General features: G+C 40.2%; 1 long non-coding RNA gene and 1 pseudogene across 1 annotated transcript; both read right to left on the bottom strand.

Annotated features, from left to right (window-relative positions):
* Nucleotides 1-1,914: 1,914 nt before the first annotated feature.
* Nucleotides 1,915-21,781, bottom strand: LOC138921370 (uncharacterized). Its single transcript, XR_011433885.1, has 4 exons — nt 21,630-21,781; nt 9,372-9,424; nt 4,420-4,509; nt 1,915-2,067 (listed from the first exon to the last, which is right to left on the bottom strand). It is a non-coding gene; the product is annotated as an uncharacterized lncRNA (long non-coding RNA).
* LOC100057496 (zinc finger protein 19 pseudogene) lies at nt 13,545-15,353 on the bottom strand (annotated as a pseudogene).
* Nucleotides 21,782-27,281: the final 5,500 nt, after the last annotated feature.

Raw genomic sequence — 27,281 nt, 5'->3', positions numbered from 1 at the left:
TCTCTGATTTCCAGTTCCTTTTAGAGAAACAACCAGGAGTTTCAGGAAAGAGAATAATCCAGGAAACACCACTTCCCTCCCATCTATGTTGAGAGCCACTCTACAGGGGTGGGACTGCTTTGTTAAGGATAGGACTGTGTAGCAATAATGACATTTGCTGGTTTATGGGAAGATAACAAAGGAAGAGCAGCACAAGTTCAGCATGTGTTCAGGACTCTGTGGGAGGATCAGCTGAGGGAAAAAGAGGAGGAATAATCATGTGTGTGACATCTTCGCATTTTTACACATCTTATCAGATTCTGTGACTTAACTACTATTGTAACTCTTTTTTCACAGGTAAGCAAAAAGATGATCAGAGGGTTAGAAACCTATCCTGGTTTACATAGGTAGCAATCTGAGAGCTAATGTTCAAATCCAGGTTTTCTGAAATTCATGTTTTCAAGGAGCAACACCATGTCGAGACACGTCCACATGTGGTTCTCGTGTTTTCTAGGTCATCATATAGAATCAGAGAAGGAAATTTATATTGAGGTCTACAAAGTCATAAGGCCCTATTACACTTTAGACGTAACAGTCACAATTTAACTAAATGCTTTGTAGAATGTATGTATGCTAGTTGGGGACTTAGTTTTCAATCATTTCCTTTCTTAATTTTCTATTAAAACAGCCCATATAAAGTTGACAAAATTCTTCATTTTGTGGCTTCAAGTAAGTGTAGGTAGGACTTCATTGAGAAAGGAAATCAGAGTTCTTAGCAGAGATGTTGTGGATTCCAACACAGGCTTTTCATCTTGTTTTCCGTCTGGTTTTCGGCAAGCACATTTCTCCTCTTAAGATGCATTAGAACAGAGATTCCAGGAAAGGAAATTCAAATTTTTCTGAAGATTGAGCCAAGCCCAAAACAGATCTAACAGCTTGTTTTCGCATTCTTCCCTTCCCTAAAATAACTGGAGCATCACAATATTTTGTCAGATCATCTCTGCAATGTTACACGATATCATCTTGACCTTCATCGTGACAAGTTTATAAAAATCCTTGAGAGTGGAATGTGCTCATGTGTTACTTGCTCGTTCCAGACAGATTTGCTGAGCAAGTGTTAGGTCGTTCTGAAGAAGGAGCAGAGGTGGGAAGTGGTGCCAACCTTCAGGAGCTGGGACCCCTGCCGCTCACTTCCTCAGCTGGTGCCTCCAATGTGTGATGTACAGCCTAGACAAGGTAACAGCAACCAGAGGGGGCATTCAATAGATAAATGTTTAATAAATTCAAAGACTAATAAATAAGAAAAGTAAAAAAAATCAGGTTCTTCTTTCTATACCAGTGCAAGCAAATGATGGATTGCAGAGTCAGAGAATAAACTCCCAAGACACACATGCACACACTCACATACACACTGACAGACACACACATCAAAGAAAAGCTTAAGACCTGTTTCTGACTAAGGCATTTGCCTGGGTGAGGGGTATGTGCACAAACATGCACATACAATTTAACAATCAAACGATTAGAGGGGCCGGCCCAGTGGCATAGCGGTTAAGTTTGCATGCTCCGCTTTGGTGGCTCAGTGTTTGCAGGTTTGGATCCCAGGGGAAGACTTATGCACCGCTCATCAAGCCATGCTGCGGCAGCATCCCACATGCAACGTGGAGGACGATTGGCATAGGTGTTAGCTCAGGGCTAATCTTCCTCAAGCAAAAAGAGGAAGATTGGCAACAGCTGTTAGCTCAAGGCCACTCTTCCTCACCAAAACCAAAAAAACAATTAGAAGTGGGGAAAGAATGATGGGTTTCATAATTTAGCAGTGTCTAAAATGCCCTCCTAATTTGTTTGCTTGCTTTTTGTGCTTTGTTTATGAGTTGTGATTTTACAACTCTGGAAGATCTCCGTCGTCAAAAACCACTTACAAGTTTTGTTTTGCTTTATTTCCGGCCCATGATGAAGACACATGGACATTTTTAGTGAGCATTCAGAAATAGGTACACGGAAGATAGGTGAATAGACCTGACGCTCATTGATTCAGTCGTTAAGAGAAGGTTATTCCATCATTTCTTCCAAATATTTTTCATACAGCTGGGAAACAAAGAAAAAACAAACATCCTCAGACAGTGTCTTTAGATGCACGCCAAATAATATGTATGTGCCCAAAATATTTGTATGGACAATCTATGAAATAAATCCATGTTTATTTTCCCCATGAATTTGTCAGGGATGTGAATACATAAGGTTACTAAATAGGAAAAAAAAAATGCCTGTCTCTCTGTTGAAAATGGCAGAGTTTACAGGATAAGAATGAACAGTACTTTATCTTTTGGCAAAATACATATTTCAATGGAAGGTAACATAATAGTCACCAAACGAGGTGTAGAGAAGTACATTTTGGTAGCGCACATCCCATAAGTCCCGGCGATGAAAGGCAGTTCAGTGTTCACAGCTAAGGGATACAGGACAAAATGTGAAACCGCACCACAGAGAAAGAAAACAGCCCCTTATTTGTCCTGAGTGTAAAGATTACAAAACACAGGCACGATTCCCTACAGACCTATTGACGGACACTGCAGAGTCCCCGCGTTAAGACCCACACTATCAGGGCTGTAAACAATCACTCCCACACCCAGAAGAAAAGAGCAGGGTGAGGCTGTGGTGTTTCTGTCTGCAAAAGGTTTGAAGTAAGTAATTCATGCAAAGGGCTTATTAGTATATTCCACTGGCTGTGTGTTCCCCATGTGGTTTAAAGGAAATCTCTCACTTTGGTTTCAAAGACCCCATATGCCAGGAAAGATCAGTATTGTTTAATCCAGCAGGTCATTAAACTGGAGAGCTAGGTTTGCCCGCAGCCCTCAGTGTGTGAGTGCCTGTCCCATGTCTGCTTATCAGTTTCCTATCGATCTGAACGAAAAAGGAGTTAAGGATACAATTGGCTTCTCCTCTGAAATAGAGCAAAGCTGACAAGAAATAGAAATATGAGCACATTTAGAAATGCAGCAAATTCAGTTCTCTCATTTCCTTCCAACCACTGTTAGCACATTTACATTCTGCGAAGAGCAATAAATAGACGCTCTATGAGTTGAATTATTTCCTCCTTTTTTTCCTCACAAAATAAGAGCAAGAACCACTAAAGCTTGCAAAAAAGCTACTCCAACATGCCCTGATGAATTTTTATTATTATCATTATTCCTCGTTTCTGTCTTAGCTGGTAATCATTCCCCTCTGAATAGCTACACTGAAAAGTTTTCCAATAAAATTCAAATTAGTTATATAATTAGAGTTAATTATGTTAAAGGCGGAAGAAGGACTTCCATTTGCAGCTTTTAATTCTAGAGTTCTCCAAATAATAATTGACACTGAATACAAACAGTTCCAATCATGGGAATTAAAATAAGGACCCTCACCTGTCCCTGACATGAGCAGAAATTGGAAGGAGCAGCATATCCAGAATACGTCCTCAGTCGTAAATTAAACCCCACCTATAACTGAAATCCTGCACCAAGTGCCACATTTTTTGTGACCCATTTCGAGGCCAAGTCAAAGTGCAGGGATAAGCTGTGGTGGTAGAACAAGGCCTTCATGATGCCGACCGGTACCATCTTCATTTTGCACATTTTCATTGAACTCACTCTACACACACAGAACAGAACTCACTGTAGACCAGCTGCTTGTCAAGTTCCCCAGCTATACAATTTTGGTGGCTCTTATAACTGATTTCATATTGACATTTAAACATGCTGTTACTTAAATTCTCAGACTTCAGTCTGGTCCTCCCACCTTGTCATTGGGTGATTAAGATGTCCTTATTTTAGCCTTCCTCCTGCATTTGGCTCTGTGTTTCGAAAGAAATAGTTCTAAAAGAATTCTGATTTAATTGTACTCAGTCTAAGTGTTGGTTATAGATGTTATTTCCTGAATTTCTGTTTGTTTTCTGGCTTTTCACCTCCCAACCTAAGTACAAACTCTTTGAAAACAAAGATTAAAATTTACGCTGCTGAGCCAGTAGTCTGGTCAAGCAGATAATACAACTGGCTGAGCCATTTTATCAGAGGTGCCATCCCAACGACAATGGAAGGACCACGAGTACTGAAATCTTAGTTACCCCGACATGGCCAATGAGTCGCCAACGTGATATTCTTAAGGTGATTTTTAGAAATAACCTGACAAAATCAGTGCAATCAGTGAAATGGGTAAGACTCATTTTTACTCCATAATTTAGTTTCTTCCCTTCTTTTTTAAAAAGAAAACTAGGTCAGCAAAAATGTGAAAGTGTCATATAATAATCACTACAAATCACTTAGAGTTCTGGTTCAAGGGGTTTTAACCTGGTAATAAATTATCCTTCTGAGATGAGACTTGGAGTTAATTATGTCCATTACTCTAATTTTATTTCATATCCAGAGGGGAACCGAGGAGAAGAGAACACAAATAACTCACCACCAAAGGCCTCTACATTTTCCCTTTAGTATATTGAAGAATATTCTGAATGTTCCACATCATCACTGGCAGTGGGCTTTTCATTTCGTGCTGAACAAAGAAATGAAAAATGGGCTGGTAGGAGGGCTGAGAAGTAATTTTCCTATTTGTAGACATCCACAAAAACTGCCTTTTTGTCATCCTTGCTCCACCCAGGCCATTAGGAAAGGATCTTTCCTTCCCAGCCAGGAACTGGATGGTCAGTCTGTCCAGTAAGCTCCCTGCCTCAGGACTCGGGGCTCAAATTCCTTACAGGCTTAATTAACCAGAAACCACGTAATCATTCAGAATTCTCCCTGCTGGAAGAGGTAAGCCACAAAAATCATAAGAAAGGAAGCTTGATCAGGAATTTCAGTAAACATTACTAATAATCCTGTGCTTAAAAATCAACTCAAATACCTATGCTTTCTCTATATAATGAAAGGGAGTTTCTTAACAATCACCCTAACAAACGTCAAGAATTTTAGTCATTAAAAAGATTCAATTATGGTTATTAGTCTGTGCTTACTTGTGATGGAAATATAACTTGACTATTCTAGAATGATTTCTAATGACTCAGGCTTAGAAAAATATATGGTTTCTCAGATAGAATCTCTCATTGCTGAATGAGAATACTTGACGAGTTGGACGGCTCTTTAGCTCGTGGGTAATGGAAGTTCATCCTATATATAGGCTGTTCTGCAGCGTAGATTTAAAACATGCACAATGGAAATTTTCCTACAGTACATTTTAAACGCTTTTTAAAAAGTCGTTAACATTTATGTCATCCAAACTTAATCTTCCTTTTTTTTTTTTTCATTCTTAATTTTTGGAGGATTAGGGCCAGATCTTCTCTTCTACGCTGTGATCAACTAAAAGATAAAACTTTAATGCCTTCATAATAAATTTGAAGATTAGATGTATATAGTACAGGTAATTCTGTACCAGCTAAAGTCTGGTACAAGAGCTCTGGTTATTTTTGGGGGACACAGACATCACTTCTTCTGAGCTATGTCTCCCGTCTACCTGGAGCACACCTTGAAAATGGATCCTCCTGGTATAACAGGTATGCTGAACTATCTTGACTGGGTAAGTTATACAGGTGATAGCTCCGAATATTTTCTCTACTGATTGTCCCAAAAGTGTAAGGAAATCCCCGCTTTATGCCTGGTGGCACCTCCCATAATAATACTTTAAACAAGTGGCAGTACTTCCTGTATGAAGTTGGTTATTAGGCGTGTGGTCACCCTGAGTGGGCCCAGGAGCTGTGCCACGGAAGTCCCACGTGTCTCTCAGAGATGAGACAAGATATTTCCTCTCCCATCCCATGGAAAAGAAGGAAGAGAAGGATTCCAGAACAGGTGTGCATCAATAAATAAACGAATGATATATAATTTGCAAATTTGTTATAAGTAAACATATATATATACATGTAAGTTATAAGCAAAGTATATATACACAACTTGTAAGCATCTAGAGTTTCTAAAACCATTGGATGAAAGGTTGATGGGTCAAACTGAGAACCCCTTAAACCATTAGTCATTACAGAAAGTGAGACAACAAGGCATATATTTTTTTTACAGGAAAATGAAGTTTACTTGTTGGTTTGCTTTCATGTCTGGGACTGTGACCCCCTTTGTTAACCCTTATGCTTGACCCTGCCATCCTCGTTATTACCTTAAAAATGACCCCAATGTTTCCATATTGTTCTCTGACTCCCCGGTTAGCAGGTCAGTGTATATCTTGGCCTCTCATAATCTCAGCAGGGTTTCTAGTTGACTGGTTCAGGTGGAAGTATCGAGAAACATGCTTGGCCTCACAGGTCATTAGCTCCTTCTGACCACACAACAGAAGCAAAGAGACCACAGCCTCTTTCCTTGCAGGGCCCACCAGAACATTACTCTGGTCCTTTAGGGCGATGATTCTAGAGGGAAAGTGCCCCTGAATCCACGCACTCCTTCTTTCGAGATAGTAAAAGTGGCATGATATTTTTCAGTCAAATGACTTCTTGTTAGCATTTACAGATCTGTGCAACGAGCCACGAGATGGTAGGTTTTAAGTCTTTCCGAGTTGGAATACGTATGCGCCTATAAGGAGGGTCTCTCGGTCGTGCAGGTGTTCCATGAAGAACTGTTTACTGAGTGATGCACTGCCAGGCATCACATTAAATGATGAGAACACAAACGTGAAAATACATCCATCTGTATCATGCTGCTCACAGCCCAAAGTTATCTCAGGTAGATTACCCCATACGGAGGTCCTGAGAGGTGGAATTGAGAACAGCGGTGGGGTGTGAAAGACCAACAGGGATGGTAGGGAAGCCAAGAGAGAACTTCGTGGTGAACAAGAAACCGCTCGGGGAAGCCAGGGCTCCGGTCCCTCAGTCCCTCTAGGAGACGGTGTGAAACAGGCTCCAACACATGAGCAAGCACCAACACAGTCCATCATCAGACCTCAGAGTTTGACAGGGTTTAGAAATTTGCTGAACTTGCCATTTCCTGACATAATGAGGAAATCAATGTGCCTTGCCTTTTGAAACACTTGTGAGTTCAGAATGATTCGACAAGAGTGTGCCATGATAAGCAGAAAGGAAACTGCAAGAGCTTGCTCATCAACTCAGAATCAAAGATCATTTACAGATAAAACCAGGTTAATTTATTGACTGGGACCCTCCCTATTTTGTGTCTATAGAAATAAACTTCACCATCTGGTAAAGGCTCATTCTGTAGTTGTGAGCAATATTCTAGAAAATACGGAAGGTCTGCCCTTTCCCATGTTCAAACAGATTTGACAGCTGGGTGTACGATGGTGAGGTTTACTTTGAGGATAGTTGTAAGATAAGGAACAGTTTAAAGAAGTAAATGAAACATGGAAGAGAAAGTGAGGCTATAGTTTTGAAAATGTTTCAATACAAAACTGAAACACAGATATGTACTATTTAAACAAAAAAATGGCTGGAAGGTCGGCCTCTACAAAGAGGTCCCAGAGGAGGATGAATTGGAGACTGCGGGCAGGCCGAACAGAGAGGAGAAATGACCGTGTCAGGGTGGGCAAGAGTCGTGTACAATGAAGGAGGAGATAAAGGCAGCCATCAGCAATTCCAATGCCATCTTTTCTCTTGGGAAGGAATGATGGTGGTCTGTAAGGTGGAACCAGACAGTGACTTAGAAGAGTCAGACAGCCAGAGTCATGCCCCAGGATCTGTGTCTTGAGGAGTGGCCAAGAACTCGCAGTCCCCGTGGCATGGTCCAGAATGGGGTGTCCAGGAAACTCCACAATCTTGCACTCAGGTGCTGGAGTGCAAGGCCGCCTCTGTAGGTACGGTGATAAAAATGTGTTTAACTTGGCTTTGGAGATAAAAACAGCACCCTGCACCTGTTGCTCTCCCAAGGCAAAGGTGGGATACTTCCAAACAGATCAGCACAAAAAATCCATTTTTTTCTTTCCTAATGGCACTAAGCAGAGTTATGATACCAACAGTGATGGGTAAGATGGGTGAGCATTAAAACACAAGCTTGTTTAGATCTGCACACTCAGTGTCCCAATCAAAATGTCACAGAATTAAGCTTTTTAATGCTACAGTGTTTCATGGTTTTGTCAGCAGAGTGGATATCTCATGACCTCCAAGAAGGGCTAAAAGAGGGTAGATGCCATCCTGTGATAGTCAGTGAAGTGAATTAATCCATGAAGAAATTGATGAAAAATCACACTGATAGAGCTGCTATGTTGATTTCAAGATGGCTATGGAATGGCCAGAGGACGAATATATAGAGATATATAGCACTAACAAATCTAGCTTGGAGAAGTAGATTTTGAGTCAGCCTAAGATGCTTATTCTGGGAAGCTGTGGGTAATGAGGACGCTGGCTGGAGAGAATGTGTCCAGGGAGATGAGAGAAGCCAAAGGAGGTCTCAGGAAAACTCAACAGATAGAGCTGTGGAGCTATACTCCAGAAATAAAGTTACTGATTTTAAATTATTTTTATTAGTTTTCAAATTTTGTCCACGGGAAATGCATGATATTTTTAAAGAGAAAAAATATAAGAGAGAGAGAGAGAAATTCAGGCAGAGGAAGACCAACTAAGAAAAATTTGCAAAAAAATATTTTTAGTATTTCTATATTTTAGTATTTTTGACACATATGAGTTTGTGGACATATATCATGAGGAGTGGCCCACAATTTGATATGAAAGTCGAATCATCTTAAAGCCATGTCCAATATCTTCAGATAGATTTTTAGATATTATTAAAACAATTACAATAACAAAATTGAGGGTCTGAGGCAGTCTACAGCATCAATCAAATATGATGACCTCTTCTCAAGTCACCATTCGGTAACCTTTTAAGTCCATTGATTTGAAGTATTTTATCTATAATTCTATTAGCATCACCACTAATAAGTACCAGTGATTAGGTACAAAACATTTGCTGGGATAAGTGTTAAAATCTTATTACATCTAATCCACACAAAAATTTTCAAGATGACAATTATTTTTCCTATTCTATGTGTTTAAAAGGATTAAGACTCAGGTACTGAAGATAATAAAGTAAGGTCACACAGTAAGCATCGGATTTGTACTTTTAAACACAGGTTAACTTACTCCAGAGAAAGTACTTTATTTATTTTTCAGGAGTGCTTTAACAAAGATAGTCTGTCATCTGATTTTACGGAAAGGAAATATCTGAGAATGGTTTATGCATGTGCCTTTCAAATATGTATGAATTTCAATCAGTACACGGTACCTGCTGGAAGAGTATCTGGTACTCCTGCTGGGGGAGGAAGAGTTCCCTCCTTTTGTGACGCAAAGCAATTGTTTTTCTCAATGAATAAAGACAAACACTGGGTTTCACCTTGTAGAAATAAACATGTCTATGCGACTCTTCCTCTTTTTGTGCTTGCTGTGTGAAGAAATGAAATACATACACGTACTTAACTTTTTCCAACACAAAGAATCCAAGAAGGTTCTGTCTTCTTCCAATGGGAGATACTGTAACAATTAAATTAGAGAAATTTAGTTAACAGAGCATAAAATTGTCACAGCAGTTAAGAAGATGGAGCCTCTAAGTGCTACATAAACACAATTTTCAATGCCAGATCAATTAAGTAAAGAGAAGCAAAGATTTATATCTAACAATTCTAAAGAGGGGGAAAGGAAAGAACTTGGGGGGTGACACCCACATATCCTTCAAAGACCGCTCATGTGCTTATATTAATTTCACAGTCGGCCCTGTTCAGCCAGTCTTCTCATGAGCTCACGGCCACCTCCTTCATGAGCACTAACTGCCCTGCTGGGCGTGGCCCTCCAGTTTCAAGCTATATTTCGCTCCTCTGCTTTTGTCTCCATTTACCAGTCCTTCAAACTGCATCTCCCTCCCACATCATCATGTGGTCAACTGCCACCCTTAAGACTCTTGGAAAAAAGGAAAGAAAGGGCTATGGCCTCCTCTGAGATGCCTCCTCTAACCTCACCAGTTAGTGTGAGAAAATTCCTAAGCCCCTATATCACCACAGATATACCTGCCCCACACCTACCCAGGGCTGGCTTCCTGGGTGTATACTATGCCCCATATTCACAAAAGTCCTGTGCCTAATTTCGTGTTGTACTGTCACCAGCTTGAAATTCTTAGTAATTTTATCTTTGGAGTTTTCTGTAATTTGCACCTGATGAAATAAGGGAGCATGCATGTGAGCAGAGAATATACACACAATACACATGCCCAACATTTCTCATTGCCCCATTCTCATATAATGTCTACAGTGCTCCAAAGTACAGAATTCTTGTGGACTCAATGTGTGATGATCAAAGGGAGTCAAAGAGAGTAAAGGTAAGTGTCCAGCATCTACAATGAAGTCAGTGGGGCCACTAACAGCCCTGATGATCCATGCTTTCCATTCAAATGAGAACCGGCTTAGAACATGGATCCAAGACAATCACTGTCTAAGAAGCATGAATGACCAGGGAACTCTAGCGTGCCTTTCTTACCTTTGTCACTTCCTTGTTTCAATCAACTATATATGTTGAAAATGATGACATGGTATGAGAGGGAAAGATAGGGAAAGCCATAATTCTTCCTCCTTTCATTTTCCCCATTGCTCAACAATAACACAAAAGTAGAGAGTATTCATATAAGGAGCACATATCAAGAGGTGCGATAGAAACAATTGAGTTACGTTTGTGCAGCATTTGCACTGTTCAGTTAAGAATGAAAAACACATGCATGTTTGAGCTATGAAACATAAATTGTGTAATGTCAGTGATTCATCACATGAATTAAATGCTTTTATTTGCAGATAGGTAAAAGGAGGAGGGTGGCCAGAGTGATTCATGGGGTCATGGATTAGAGTTGGAGACAACAGCGTGAGCTCAGATTATCTTAACACAGTTACAGAGGGATACACACTGAAATACATGCAGGTGTGTGTATAACCAGGAGGAAGGTACACACATGTATTTCTGTACAGTGTCAGCTGAGGGAGCCTAGAAACAATGACCCTCCAGTAGCAAGGAGTACACCTAGCACTAGGTCTTGGTTTCTAACATCATTCTCAAATAGAAGGAACCAGTGCTTCTCAGGAAAATGGATGATCCAAAGACTGGAGCAGGAAATGTACAAGATTATGCTGGAGCATTGTAGTGTTAGAAAATCATGAAGTACTCAAAAACAACACAAAATACAAGAAATGAGTAGGTCAAATGGACACAAGAGCCAAAAGGAATACTTTTGACTCAGAAATTGAATTCCAATTAAAAGATGTATATTGTCATAAGGGATTAAAAATAAAATGTAACTGTATGTTAGGTAAAAGACCCCAACCTGAATATATAGAATTAAATAAGTTAACATTAAAGGGGTGGAGAAAGACATGCTATGGTACCCTTAAGCAAAGGAAAGCACAAGTAGCTGTATTAATTTCAGATGAAACCGACTCCAGAGCAAGGAGATCTATCAGGGATAACGAGGAGCATTACGTAATGATAAAGAGGTCAATTCTCCAAGAAGACAAAGCAATCCTTAACATGTATGCACCTAATAACAGAGCTTCAAAATACAGAAGGCAAAAACTGCAAGGAGAAATAGACGTATCCGCTGTTATCACTGGAGACTTCAACAACACACTTTTAGTTGATAGATTAAGCAAGTGAACAATAGATAAGGACGTAGGTAACCTGGATGGTACCATGAATCAGTTGGATCTAAACTGGCATTTATAGAATGCCCCATCCAACAGCGGCAGAGTACATGTTCTCCTGAAGCTCACATGGAACATTCATCTAGATAGATCATATCCTAGGACATAAAAATAAACTTGATATTTTTGGAAAAAAAATAGAAATCATGCAAAGTGTTTTCTCAGACCACAATGAAAGTAAACTAAAAATCAACAATAGAGAGAAGATGGGAAATTCCCAAATACTTGGAAATTAAAAAAAAAAAAAAAGACTTCTTGATAACACATGGGTCAAAATGGAAGTATCATAAGAAATTAAGATATGTTTTCATCTAAATAATAACAGACATAAAAGTTATTTAAGTTTGTTGGATGTAGTAAAAAGAGTGCTTGGTGGAAAATTTATAGCATTGAATGCATATGTTAGAAAATAACAAAGATCTAAAATCAATAACTTAAGCTTCCACCTAGGAAACTAGGAAAAGAAGAGCAATTTAAACCTAATGGAAAAGTAATAAAAATCAGGGCAGAAATCTATAAAATTGAAAATAGGAAAACCATAAAGAAAATCAGTGAAAATAAAAGCTGATTGTTTGAAAAGATCAATAAAATTGATAAACCTTTAACCAGGCTCCCCAAGAAAAAAAGGAGAGAAGATACCAATTATTAACGTTATAAAAGAAACAGAGGTCATCACTACTGATCCCATGAACATTAAAAGAATAATAACGGTAGACACAACTTTATGTCCACAATTTTGATAACTTACATGAAATAGACTAATTCCTTGAATGAAGTGAACTACTAAAATTCACCAAAGAAGAAATAGATAATCTCAGAAAGTCCATCTACTAACTAAATTGAATTGATAATTAATAACCTTTCAGAAAAGAAATCACCAGGCTTAGACGGTTTCATTGGTGAATTCTACCAAACATTTAAGCTGGAAATGGTACCAATTCTCCACAATTTCTTCCAGAAGATTGGAGCAGAGAGAACGCTTCCTAACTCATTCATTGAGACCAGAAATATCCTAATATCCAAACCAGATAAAATCATTGAAGAAAATAAAAATACAAACCAATATCACTCATGGACCCAAATCCTCAAAAACGCTCTAGCAAAATGAGTCCAACAATGTATAAAAATAATTACACACCTTAACAAAGTAGGATTTATTCCAGGCACAAGAGGCAGTTTTCAGAATTTGAAAATCAATCAATGTAATCCACCGTATCAACCAGCTAGAGAAGAAAAATCCTATTTCTAAGTTACAGAAAGAGAAATACATCTTAAAATCTTCCATGACCACTGAAGTTGAGTTTCAAATTGGTTTTGAGTTTCCTCAAACAAAGAGATTTGCACATATCTGATTCAGTAGATGATAGCCTCATAAACAAAGCAACAATTTTCTTATTGTTTCCAGGAAATTTTTGCAATTAGACAACGTTTAAAATGCAAATTTTATAACATTAATACAAGTTTTGATTCATATTATTTTTCACTTTACAGTTGATAAGAAATAGAAGGCTGCAGGAGGAGGGGAAGAGGCAGATACTTTCTCAGGAATGATTAAAATGACAACATTTTTTTAAGCTTGAATTAGATTTCTTTACAAAACTATGTAAAGAATGATATATGGCCATTATTTTAATTGTTGCATATATTAAGTAGGGCCTTAATGCTTGGAAAATAATTACTAATGCTAAGTTACTGGTGTGTCTTTATTTTAGGAATAATGTGAGCCCAGAGCGTTACAGTATTTCCTTCTTTCTTTTAGTCACTAGGAAAGTCAGAATCCATTTTGAAGTTCAGCTTTAATAACCACGGAAAACCTTATGAGTTATTTTCATCACCCAACTTTTACTTGGGTTTAATCTATTTTTTTGATTTTTCAAGTAACAGTTTTTCTTTAACTCTTCCAGTTGTTTTTTTTTTAAAAAACAAAACTCGAATTTATTGGTTACTGGAATGCTAAAACCCAGATGTATTTCTAGGTTCAGATATGGTTTAATGTGGTTGTTCAAGCAGAATCTTCAAGGTTTGATTATTCTCCAACTCTGCTATCTCTTTTGCTGTGCAGACTATTCTCAGCCTCCACAAGAATCCAGGAGTTCCTACCAGTTTTAAGACCAAGGGGACAAAAAGAGAGTATGTCTTCCTGTTAACTCTTGCCAAGTCCTGGGACTCTAAATGGACCATCTTGATTCACCTACTGACATGTGAACCAACAGCCATGGCTTGCAGGAAGGAATCTGCAGCTGAGCCAGGCCCGTGTCATACATTCCACTCCTGAGCAGAAGATGGAATCCAACAGGAAATTTAGTGTACTATCACCAGTAAAAGGGGGTAAAAAATTCTAGGAGGCCAAAATGACAAATGTCCAGCACAGGCTGCTCTCCAGGATGGACATGACCTGGCTGGGAAGAAGTCCTGAAGGCTTTTTCATACTTGACACACTCATAGGGTTTCTCTCTAGTATAGATTCTTTGATGCTGAAGAAGATTTCTTTTGCTAGTGAAGACTTTTCCACACTTATCACATACATAGGAAGACTCCTGAATATGGATTCGTAGATGCCTTTTCAATTGTTCCTTAGCACTAAAGGCTTTTCCACAATCTACGCAGTCAAAGGGTTTCTCCTCGCTGTGGACTCTCTGATGCCGAGTTAATTTTGTATGAAAATTGAAGGCTTGCCCACATATTTTACAAGCATAAGGCTTCTCCCCTGTGTGAACACGCTGATGTTGGCTGAGATGGGAATTCCCTCTGAAGTTTTTGCCACACTCATTACATTCATAGGGTTTCTCTCCAGTGTGGATTTTCTGATGTCGAAGTAGTGGTGAATTACCAACAAAAGCTTTTCCACACTCATTACACTCGTAAGGTTTCTCAACAGTATGGATTCTCTGATGTATCACAAATTCAGAACTACTGGTGAAACTATTTCCACACTCCGTGCAGACATAGGGTCTGTCCCCACTATGGATTCTCTGATGCCTGATGAGATTTGCATTATCATTGAAGGCTCTCCCACACTCCTCACACTGATAGGGTTTCTCTCCAGTGTGGATTCTCTGATGCCGAATTAATGAAGAATTGCCATTAAAAGCTTTTCCACAATCATTGCACTCAAAGGGTTTCTCCCCAGTGTGGATTCTCTGGTGTCTAACATAGTAAGAAAGCAAGCTGTAGCATCTCCCACACTCCTCACATCTGAAGGGTTTCCTATCACAGTGGATTCTTGGAACCTTTCCTCTAATATTTTTCACTGTGGGGATTTCCTGGTGCTTCTCCAGCTTATATGTTTCTAGGAAGTTGGTTCTCTGAAGAACTCTCTTCTGCAGACCATGTGACAACATCATGTCTCTTTCTTCAGAAATTCCCTGGGTTGATGTGGACTCATTGTCAATGTCGGCCTCAGTATCTTTACAGACGTCTGTGGTCCTCTCTGCAGGTGGGTCATCCTGTGCCTCCAGGCCCCAGGACAAATCCCCTCCCTCCGGAAGTGAGATCAGGGCAGGTATGGGAACTGGGTATCCCAGGGATGTCAAGTTCCCATAATTCTCCAGCATCACACTTCTGCATAAGGCCCTCTGTGCGGGAGAAAGGCCAGCCCATTCTGCCCGGGTGAAGTACACAGCCAAGTCCTTGAAGGTCATCACCTCCTGGTGCCGGGCTTCCAGGGGCATGGCTGCCATCACCTGGGCTCCCTCAGTGAAGGGCAGGGGCTCAGTAAAGGTGCAACGTGTATTCCAGTTGTTTTTTTATCTAACCGTGCCATGTGAATTTCTGCTAACATTAATTCAGTTACATCATTTTTTTCCTCTTCAAAACTTTCATCACTTCTCCTCTCTAACTTCTCATGTCTCCCTGAGTGGTATTCCGTTTCTGTATCAGAGAGGTCATGACCTTCCGCAGAAAATGACAAACTCTTTCCTGAAATAATTTTCTAGGTTGTGCCATCTGGCTTCTTCAGAGATTTTCCCCATTAAAGTCTCAGGAAGAATTATCTTTTTCTGGAACTGTTTTACTCAACTTAGCGGAGTCAATATTGAAGTTTTCCAGAGAGCAGAATGTGTGGGATTCCTTGGCTCCATGAGCAGAATGACAGACACCCTTTCTAAGACATGCCGTTGCCCATGGTCATCGCTCAGCTCCACTGAAATAGTGCGTTTCCAGTTTCTCTATTTCCATGTTTGCCCATCAGCCATCACCCCAGCTATTCACCATGCAGCGTCAGAACAGATGCTTATGAAATATGTTAATCATCAGCAATTCCATGCTGGAAACCTTTCCTTACCGCCTCATTGCACTTGGAATGAAATCAAATCCTGTAAGTATCTACTTGAGACTCTGTCCCCTTCTGTCTCTACAAATGTACCTTTTATCACATTTCCCTTCGTCCAGGAAGCATGGAAACACTGTATTTCTCCCAGGCTTTTCTTTTAATCTTGTTGTGGTAAGAACACTTCATATGAGATCTACTCTCTTAAAAAATTTTTAAGCGTATTGTTAACTATAGGCACTACGTTATACAGCAGATCTCTAGAACGTATTTGCCTTGCATAATTGAAACTTCATATCATTGAACAGCAACTCCCCATCTCTCCCATGCTCCAGTGCTTGGAAAACATCCTTCTATTCTCTGCTTCTATGTATCTGACTATTCTAGGGACCTCTTATAAGTGGAATCACAGAGTATTTGTCCTTCTGCATCTGGCTTATTTCATTTAGCATGATGTCCTCCAGGTTCATCTATGTTGTCATAAGTAGCAGGATTTCCTTCTTTTTTAAGACTAAATAATATTCCATTGTGTGTATATACTACATTTTGTTTATCCATTCAACCATCAACGGACATTAAAATTGTTTTCACATATTTGCTGTCATGAATAATGCTGCAATGAACACGGAAGTGTGGATATCTGGTCGACATCCTGATTTCAATTATTTTGGATAAATACCCAGAAGTTGGATAGCTAAATCATTTGGTAGTTCTATTTCAAACTTTTTGAGGACCCTCCGTGCTGTTTCCACAGCGACTCCACCATTTTACATTCCCACCAACACTCTACAAGGGTTCCAATTTCTCCACACCCTTGCCAACACATCATTTTTTTTATAATAGCCATCACTCCTAGAAGGAAACATAGGGGGGAAACTTCATGACATTCATCTTGGCAATGATTTCTTGGACATGACACCAAAAGAGCAAACAACAAAAACAAAAATAGACAAATGAGACTACATCAAACTAAAGAGCTTCTGCACAGCAAAGTAAACACCATCAACAGAGTCAAAAGGCAACCTAGAGAATGGAAGAAAATATGTGAAAACCATATATATGGTAGAGATAATATCCAAAATATATAAGGAACCCCTACAACTCAATAACCCAATTAAAAAATGGGCAAATAGACATTTCTCCAAGGAAGACATACAAGGGGCCAACAGGTACATGAAAAGATGGCAAACATCACTAAGCATTAGGGAAATGCAAATCATAGCCACCACGAGGTATCATCTCCCATCTTAAACACACCAAGGCTCAGCTCCCTCTGAGTCCCACTCCTCCTCACTCCACTCCTCTCCTCCTACGGCCAGCTCCTTCTCTTCTCTTCAGTCTCAATTTAACATTCACGTCCTTATAGAAGCTTGTCCTCACCTCTGTACTTTAGGTGTTGGTCTGTTGTTTTATTTTTATCTTCTTATTTGATTCTTTCACAGCACTCATTTAGAAAATACAATTTTTACCTGATTAGCCTTCCATTACGCTTATTGTCCACTATAATATGAGACCTATGAGGACAGGACTGTCTTGTTGGCATTGTGTCAGCAGGCCTAGCCCAACTTCTGATACAAAGTAGGTGCTAAATATACGATTTTTAAGACTGTAATTCAGACCAGAACTATGTAGCCCACACCAGTGAATGGAGATTGGAATTTCTCCATCTGTTATTATTATTTAGGGTCATGTGCTTTAATCATGACCCAATGTTGGTACACTACCATATGAGCAGGTGTGTGATAACGAAGAATGATTTTCAAAACTGTGGTTTTCCGGGCCCTCTGGGGCTCTCAGATGCCTCAGTAGCTGCCCAGAAAGGTGGGACAGGGCAGAGGAGGGTGACCACAGGACCTGGAGCCCCAGGCTCTGCTTCCATGTCACTGTCAGATCCCCATGTTGTAGGTCCAGCTTCCATGTGAGTTCATGAGAAAAAAGGAGTGTGCTGCTACCAAAAAATTCTTAAAAACACAAATCTAGACTAATCGAAGTAGATTCTGAAAGAGACTCATCTTCACATACATTTTGACCCACTGAGATACCTCTCTAGATAGTTCAGTTTTGACAGGAATATTGAATGTATTAATAATTAGGTGGATTCTTGACATGAGTTAGTCAAACTATTCTTTACGCTCTTGACTTCACCTGATGCGCAGGTGTATTCTGAGCTGTATGGTTAAAGTTTGTTAACGTTTTACTATAGCTCATTACAGATCAAGCTCTCCTTTGCTACTCTTTCCTCTTCTAGTTAGGGACGCGCATCATGATGCTGTGTTATTGGAGTTAAGAGGAATCCTTAGTGATCAGGAAGCCTAGGAGGGGATCTATATCCAATGTGCCCAGACCTATTTTGCACATAGCTGATAGATGCGTTTTATCTATTGATCTATCAGCCTGGAATGCTCTGATAATTCTATCAGCAAAAAGAATAGAAAATACCTTAAAGATATTTAAGGTGTTCAAAGATGCTCCCTACTCTATTACTTACAATTAAAATTGCCATCACTGTCTTTTCATGACATAACTGGAATCAGAAGTGGCTCCAGGCAGTTCTCCTAGGCTTGTTGGCATCAGATGGTGCTTGTTGTAGTCAGATCATCCTGCATCTTGACTTCATCTCTACTAAACCGCTTGAGTAGGTCTGAGGAACTCACATACTCAGGAGTTTAATTCTGCCCAGAGTCTGAGAGCTGAAAGGCTCAAAAAGGAGGCACATAGCTGAAGATCAGGAAAAAACATGGTTGTTTAGGCCCTAAATCACATTTCCCCTAAAGTTGCAACAGTGTTCTTTAGAAACTCTCCAGTACCGTTGGCAAAATCAATTCACAGACTGTCAATTGAATAATTGCATCTCAAGTCGGGCAAAGCAAAAGAAAAAATCTGTGCAGAAAACTTATTTTGAGGAAGATCAATAACAGTGGCTTATCGCAAATGTTTCAAAGTTATCGGAAAAGCAGTACTCATTTCGCTGGAGAACAAAACTGTAAATTAGGCCTTGGAAAGGTTAAAGAGTGTTGTCTGCAGAATGTACTGGCTCAGGTGACAGAGTCCGCTAAAGAACCAGGGAAATGCATGAAACATTAGGCACCATGGAGAGAGGATGAGTACAAAAATCAGGAGAATGTCACACAATCAAGATGAGTGAGGTAAGTACAAGAGCTTTGATTGAGAGGCTCGATTGATTGGGCAAGACAAGAGGGGCTGCGTCCATAGAGGAGCTGGCATAATTGGAGTAGCAGAATGTACTACAAAGGCAAGAGAAAAGAAATCTCTGACTCTGTCAGGAGATGTGCTAAATCGCTCAGTCTCCATCTCCATGTCATCAAAGCAGCAGATGCCCGAGAGCTAATGAAGCTGGAGAACGTCAATATCTGCTTGAGAGAATTGTTGGTGAATTTCAAGGAGATGTTAAAGATCCCGAGAATTTTCCCCGACATTTAATGCCTGGAAGTAAATCATTAGTTATTTAACTACATCAGAGGGGCAGAGGGAAAATGTCTTTGCTTAAGTACAATAATAGTAGGAAAGGAAAGAGTAACGCCTCTATTCATTATTAATATTTGATTAGGAAGAAAAGATCCCTGGGCTGTAAATCAATAGTCCAAGATCAGCCACTAATTATCTCTTCGTCCTTGGGCAAAATATTTAATATTTCTTAGCATCAGCTTTCTCCTTTATAAAATAAGGTATCCAGTGGAGGGGATGTAAGGATGAATAGGGGGAGCACAGAGGATTTTTAGGGCAGTGAAAATACTCTGTATGATCCTATAATGATGGATACCTGCCATTATACATTTGTCCAAACCTGTAGAATGTACAACACCAAGAGTGAACCCTAATGGAAACTGCGTACTCTGGATGATGATGATGTAGGCTCATCAGCTGTAAGAAATGCACCATCTGGTGAGGACGTAGATGAGGGGAGGCTGTGCAGGCGTGGGGGCAGGGGGTATATGGGAAATCTCTGCACCTTCTTCTCAATTTTTCTGTCAACCTAAAACTGCTGTAAAAAAGTAAAGTCTTTAACAAAAATAAGACATCCAATGGTTTCAGACTGCATTTACAGCACCGTTAGAGCCATGGGGAGCCTCTTAGGGAGTCAGAAGGAGAAGAACCACAGAGGAAAATCGGGAGCACGGATTCCCAACCTCCCCTCACCCACACACCCATCTTTATCAGGAAGAGTTCTTTATCAAGAATTCTGCTTTTCCCTGGAGCAGATCTCCTTTGAAAAAGTGGTTCTAATGATGAAAGATAGGTGGAAAAGAATGAATCATCCCTCCCAAGAAATGAGCCACAGATCCAACCCTGTTTTCATGAAGAAAAGCAAACTGTGCTCTGAATCAAAATATCGCACCCCTAATCCTGAGCTTCTATAATATAAACACACACTGTTTCTTGATCTCAGGCATCCAGCCCCCAGAACTGTGAGAAATCAGTGTCTGTTGTTTAAGGCCCAGCCTGTGGTGTTCCGTGAGAGCAGTCCCAGCTGACGGAGACACCCACGCCACCTCCTCGAATCCCCTGGCTGTCTTGTGATATAGGCTGAATATTGATGGTGGGGTGATGGTCCAGGGCCTGTAAGACTGATTCTTAAGTGCTACTGTCTGCCTCTCTTCAGATTGTGAAGGTACTTACTACACATTGTCTTCAACTTTGGTGACTTCGCTGAAATTCCGAGATAATTGAAACTCAGTTAAACACCAGTTGTACAGTCAAACAGGAAAAGAGCACTGAGCACCGGGTTATCTGCAGTGAGGAATTAAAACATACTTTCTGAAATACGTAAAGAGGAGGCACTTTGAGAGGGAGCTCACTCACGTTAGTGATGGCAGCACTCCTTCATGTAAACTTGTGTGCACAGGAGTCAATAAAAATTGATGCAAATGTTAATTCTCTGCTCTTCAATTTGAACTCCAAACTCAGTGCAGGAAAAGGACTAAGAAAAATCTTAAGAAGAGATGTCACATTCCTCTTTCCTATGAGGCTCATTCCAACCAAGGCACCGAACTCAAGTACTTTGCGGCATCGCCTTTTAAGGATGAGAACGCTCAAAGGCTCAGGGCGATGGGGTTGCTTCTATCAGGTTCAGAAGAATTGCAATGTTTCAGGTTTCCAGTTTTATCATTTTCCCCCTCACAGCTTTGCAACCCAGCGCCAGGGTTTGACAGTCTCATTTCTATAACTCATTAAATATTCAATGATTCATAATAACAATTTCCCATGTAATTTTATTGTTCACATTCCAGCATCAACTTCTCGTACCAAATAACAAAAGTATAAATACCCACTTGAAATAAGGACATTTCAGTTTTCATTTTCATTGGATTAAAATTGTCAAAGGGGCTTGTTGCAAAAGACGTCCAAATATCACTGAGAATGCCTCACTGTCATAATTCTGTGCAAATGGGAATTATGAAACAAAAAGCCAGGAAGGCAGGGAAAATTCAACCCATATCACACTAACTGGAGAGGAAGCTAAGAGAGTGTGAAATCAAAGAATAATCAATTTCCTAGAGGAATAAGGTGTCGCTGCACGTCATTACAGATTATTTCAAGGGCATGAGAAAGGCAAAGACAGCTGACAAAGTTTGAGCAAGAGGTACTTGGAGTAGCAGGTCTGGATTTTTCCACTGGAGAAAACAATAATTCCTGCCTTGCACTGAACATTTATAATGAATTTCTACATTTTGACAGGATTATGTTCTCAAGAGAAAAAAAAAATCCCACTTACTTCTAATGGTTCTTGCTGCATGAGAACGTGACTTCCAAAACTGTAAAATTGTGTTTCATGAGGCAACCACATGGAAGACAGTTTATGAACAGGTTTGACTCAAATATTTGAATCCTCTTTTAGAGGTTTTCAGAATGCTAGCTCAGAAGCTCAGATGTTTCCTGTCTTCCATCCCTTCTCATCTAGCTCAGATTTGTGACTCGTCATTCCAACAACACCCTTCCAGGGGCCTCAGACTTCCTCGCTCCTCATCTCCACATTGAGTAACACACCACCTAGTGGATCAAGTGCCTTGTCCCTCCCTGATTGCACCCAACAGCAGCAAGCTATGGGGAGAAGTCCTGTGCAGGGAAGATGGGCTCACTGTAAATTCAAGCTCAAGGACCTCAAATGAAACCTAATGATGCCACGTGGACAGATGTCATGAGCTCCCTATTGCTCTCAGAACATGTGTCAAAATCTAAACTAAACTTCGAGCCTGTGCATATCTTGTCTCTACCCATACCTCCAGCTTCACTGATCCCTTGTCTACACCATCCTCTGCTCAAATTCACATGTGGACTCAGTTTGCATGTGGAAGCCCCTCTGGCAATCACATCCTAATCATTGGTCTCTTGAGTTTGCTAAAAACACTTCAACATTCTTGCTCCTGTTGGCACTGTAAGGAAATCTGTGAGATTTTAAGCTGGTAAAAAAGGCCAAAGTCAATACAACTATCAAAAATCCAAACCAATCTGTTCCCGCTGGGAAACTGAAGAATTACGTGTTTCCAGGGTCAATTCCCTGAGGTCAGATTCCTTCCTGGTCTACTCAGTCTGGTCCACTTCTGTGTGCAAGGGCCCTTAATGCTTCAGGTCTCAAAGATAACTTATTCGATATTTTAACCGTGTGTTAAAATGTCTCTGTGGACTCCTCAATAGCAGACTCTATAAGTAGACATCCTCCTACTGGCGTTTTCCTTCTTCCCACACTTCCCCTTTTCATTATTTTAATAGAAATGCCTTCGACGTCACTGTAAAGACTTAGTTAATGCAGAACTGTAACTATTTCTTTAATGCAGAATGCGTCAAGCTCATTCTTTCTCATACCTGCTATGAATTTAGTTCCTTTCAAATACACTCTTTCAAATCAGTCACATAGTTTTCCTGTTATTCTGAAATGATATGCAAATTCCTGTAACTCCTCCATGAATCTTTTTTGTTATTTCCAATAATTAGAATTAATAAGATTGTACACTTTTTCCTTGCATTTTCCATAATTATAAATGATATTTTTAATTTATGAAGTCATACAAAATTTCAGATTTTCCTTCGATATTTTCAACTCATAATCCCTGCTTCTTTCAAACCAACTAGTAAGTTGGTGAACGTTCATATATCGTTTTATAGTATTGCAAAGATCTCATCCTAAAAATGTTGTTGGCATTAACAATTCATCACCACTAAGTAACGTGGTAACGCTGGGTGAGAAAGTTTGTTGATTTGAAAAATGGCCCCCCGTACATGGAAGGCCAGGAGAGACTGAAGAAAGAGACTGACCAGATTGCTGGTGGCAGGTTTAATAGCCAAGAGGACTCCCCATGAGGCTTGTCTTGGGCCACTGAAAGATGAATAGATCTCCATACCTGCCAGCCAGAATCTTAAAAGGTTATATAGAAACCTTAACTGGCCTCAGTCACATATACCATACAGTTGGTCTCAATGACGCATTGCTCTCTCAAGGCTGTGTCCTTAAAAACAGCGTCACTGCAGGAACCGTGGGCAGAGGGTATGTTCCAAGGACAGGAGAGGGGCGAGGAGCCTCCGATTGCCCAGGACCAGCTGGTGGTGACCTCCACTTGATGACCTCCTCCAATAAACTTTGAATGTAAGTTTGGGGAGGTGGTAGTAGATAACTATATATATATTCTAGAGCAAGATGTGTTTCAGTATATAAAATTTTGACTTTTTCATTCACTCATTCTTCCTAAGAACCTACTAGTGAAAAACTAAGACTAGTGGGCAGGCATGACAGGAACCCATACACCTACTTCAAAGCATGTGCTGTCATTGAATTCAAAACATTGGTTTGTGCCAATGTCCATGTAGGACGATATTCTGTATGTAAAACCAAATGAAAGGAAATAAAAGAAAATGCATTCATTTTTATCAAATTAAATGTTTTTTTGAAAGATTAGCCCTGAGCTAACATCTGCTGCCAATCCTCCTCTTTCTTTGCTGAGGAAGACTGGCCCTGAGCTAACATCCCTGCCCATTTTCCTCTACTTTATATGTGGGATGGCTGCCACAGCATGGCTTGCTGAGCAGTGCCATATCTGCACCCGGGGTCTGAACCAGCAAACCCCAGGCCACTGAAGCAGAACGTGTGAACTTAACTGCTGCACCACCAGGCTGGCCCTTCAAATTAATTTTTAATTAATTAATTTGTATTAACTGAACTCAAACACATGAACTTGAAAAGAGAGTTAGCCTATTTTTACATGAAACGTAAGTTCTTAGAAACAATTTTATTTGGGAGTTTGGATTCTTTTTGATAACTTTGTGCCTAGCAATGAGTGTCACATTTATCTCCTCTACAGAGAAAATTTTTATAAAGTTGATAGCTACGTCTTCAGGAAAGTATTGTGAAACGATATTTCGAAGTTTTCCTCCTCTTTCCTCTGCATTTCAATAAAAGTATTCCAACTCTTTTGTTTTCAGCCACTTTTATAAACATATGTATTTATATATCACGTACATCTCTGTTGCAAAGCTCGACTGGAGAGAGGCTGCCTTTTGAGTCAGACTGCGAGGTGGCCTGGCATAGCCCTGCGACCGTAAAGGAGCTGCTGGCAGCTAACCCGCCATGGACTTCATGGTGATAAACTCCCTTGTCCCTCATTTTATACTTACTCTCTCATTTAAAAATAACCTAACCATCATCTCTTATATTTGTCACCAGAAATTTCTCACACATCTTGGAGTTTTCAGTAACGTCTGGTTAACGGAAAATCACTGAGTCATTCGTTGGCTTGCCCATTCATTGAAAACTTGACACAACACTCTTGAACCGCACTGAACAGTGGGATGTATAGGTCGGCCCGATTGTCCCCTCTGGGTTTTAAAGGAGCTTACGTAATAGGAAGGGTTCCAAAATTGAGGATCAAGGAAAAACACAAATAAAATAATTTCATCATAATGCTAAGTGCTCAGACATAAACATAAATGCAGTCAGTGTGCATCTAGTTCAGGGGACTAGAACGTCCCTCTGCCTGCTCCTGGAATAAGGAAGGACCAGGGACTAGAGTGTGGGGATGACAGAAATGGAGCACAGGGAGCGACTAGACCATCCAGGACCTGGGGAAATACATTCAGAACTCAGCTCTGTCTTTAACAAAAGGACAGGACATGAGGGATGTAATCAGGGCAGTGACCTCCTCAGACCTGGGACGGTGGGGCTGGTAAAGACAGACAGGAAAACTGCACCTTAATATAACGTGAGAACTGGCAACGTTTGGGGAAGAGCACCATTCTGAGGAGAGTGAACTAATGACTAAGTTGGGGTGCTCAGGAGTTTTAAATCTCTGCAGTTATGATTAAACGTCCAGGCCTTTAGAACAACATGTAATTGAATTCTATCAAAATCTTGATAGCAATGTCTCATTTTTAGTAAGTGGCATCTTGTAAATCCATTCCATCAATGTAAATACAAGTCCTACGCAGAGACATATCAAATCTGAGGAGGAAAAGGCAACGTTTACCATGTGCATTCATGGGAAGACTTACACCTAGATTTCCCATGACCACATTTGACTTTCCACAACAACCACTCACGGTGTAAGTTTTCTCCCTCTAAAACTCAACTTCCATGCTCCTCATCCAGGTCCACCTGGCATCCAATTGAAATTGTTCCATCATCTGTTTCCTACAGTAGATTTCATACAACTTAGCTGCACTGTCAAATACCGCGTCCACAAGACACGTGTGGCCATTTAAATCTAAAGTAACTACTTAAAATGAAATCAAGTTTAAAATTCAGGTCTTTGGTCACACCAACCACACTCCAAGTGTTCCAATGTTGTAGGTTCCTAGTGGCCACAACATTAGACAGGGAGGGTTCAAGACCTTTCTATTATTGCAGGAAGTTCTGTTGGACCGCGTTTCATCACAGCTTCTTCTGTTATACTTTGCGTGACAAGACTTCGAAAGAGCACAGGAATTGGGGTCCACATAGAAAGCACCTATTGGCTCCAGGCAATATAGGTTTGACACCACCTAAGAGCCTTCCTCTGTGCTGGAACTCCTAACTGGAACTGCCGGCCTCCTCCCCTGACAGACACTCATTTTGCTTAGGAAGAGAGCCAGACAATAATAGTAATTGTAATAGTAATAGCAGTGATAATTATAGTTAATGTTATGCAAATTGCTGGAAAACTGGAGCTATAAAAAGACTAACTTCATAAAGCTGCAAATATGTTTCAACTAAGGGCATCTACAAAATTGCAGACCAGTTTAATATCTCTTCTGCATCTGTCCTTTCTATTCTATTCTCTCTGTATGGCAGTAGCCTCGTATCTTTAATTTCTTTTCTCGTCCGTATCACAAACATCTGCACAATTGACGTGTTTAAATTTTGATCATAATAATGGCTAGTGTTCATTGAGCACAGACTATGCGCTGGGCGCTGCTGTGAGCGCTGAATATACACTGGTCCGTTTAATTCCCCAACACCCAGGTGAAGGCGATGCCTTTGTCAACTCTGCTCTGCAAATAAGAAATGAGATACGTAGAGAGGAAAAGTGACTTGTGCACAGTCACACAACTCGAGAGAAACAGAGCTGAGACCTGGACTCCATCAGGGTAGCACACAGCTCACATCCTTCATTGCTGGCTCCCAATTTAAACACCTAAGAGGATCACTAATTAAAATTTTCAGATTCTGAAGAAAACTATGGGCAATCTTCCAGAAAAAGAATGCATATACTCAAAGATAAAATTTAATTTCAGACTGCTTTATGGACCTCAGCTTGCAAAGCAACGTATCATAGCTCGACATTTAAAGCATCAACTTACTGTTTAGATCCTGTCTTCTGCCATGACTCTCAAACATTATTCTGCAGTCCAATTATTCTATTTAGGGCTCACAAAATAAAGCAGCCAAGGAAATTCTCCAAGCTTTTCTTCTATATTCCTTTTCGTTGGGAAAGTGCTCCCAAATGCCTCTTGGCAGAGACAACCATGTACCAAATATTTTCACTTCACTTCCATAGTGAATAGTTGCTTCTGAGAAGAGAACGTGCATGCAGGAACTATATTTCTCTGCACCCACCCATCTATGTGTTTATTATGAGTAGTTCTCACTGACGGAACATAAATGGAAATGATGTTCACCACCTCCAGGCTGAAGAGCTTAAGAAGCAATGTGCCTTCTGCACCCACTTACCAGCCCTTTGCTGATCTGATGAAGACCAACATAGCAACCCTGGAAGCTACTTGTTAAAGATGGCCGAACCATAGGGTGGAGTCACATCCTGTGCCTGTATCACCTCTTGGAGAAGCGTCGGCAGTAACCAGGAACAGCTATTTTCGACTTTAGTTGAGAAGGATTTGAATTTCTTTTACTATAAACCCTTGAGGCCTGAGAACTTGTCTGTTGACATATCTAACATCACTT

Source organism: Equus caballus, chromosome 29 (genome assembly GCF_041296265.1).
Source record: "Equus caballus isolate H_3958 breed thoroughbred chromosome 29, TB-T2T, whole genome shotgun sequence".
Classification (NCBI taxonomy): domain Eukaryota; kingdom Metazoa; phylum Chordata; class Mammalia; order Perissodactyla; family Equidae; genus Equus; species Equus caballus.
Note: the sequence above shows the minus strand (reverse complement) of the source record. Positions and strands in the feature narration are given on the sequence as shown.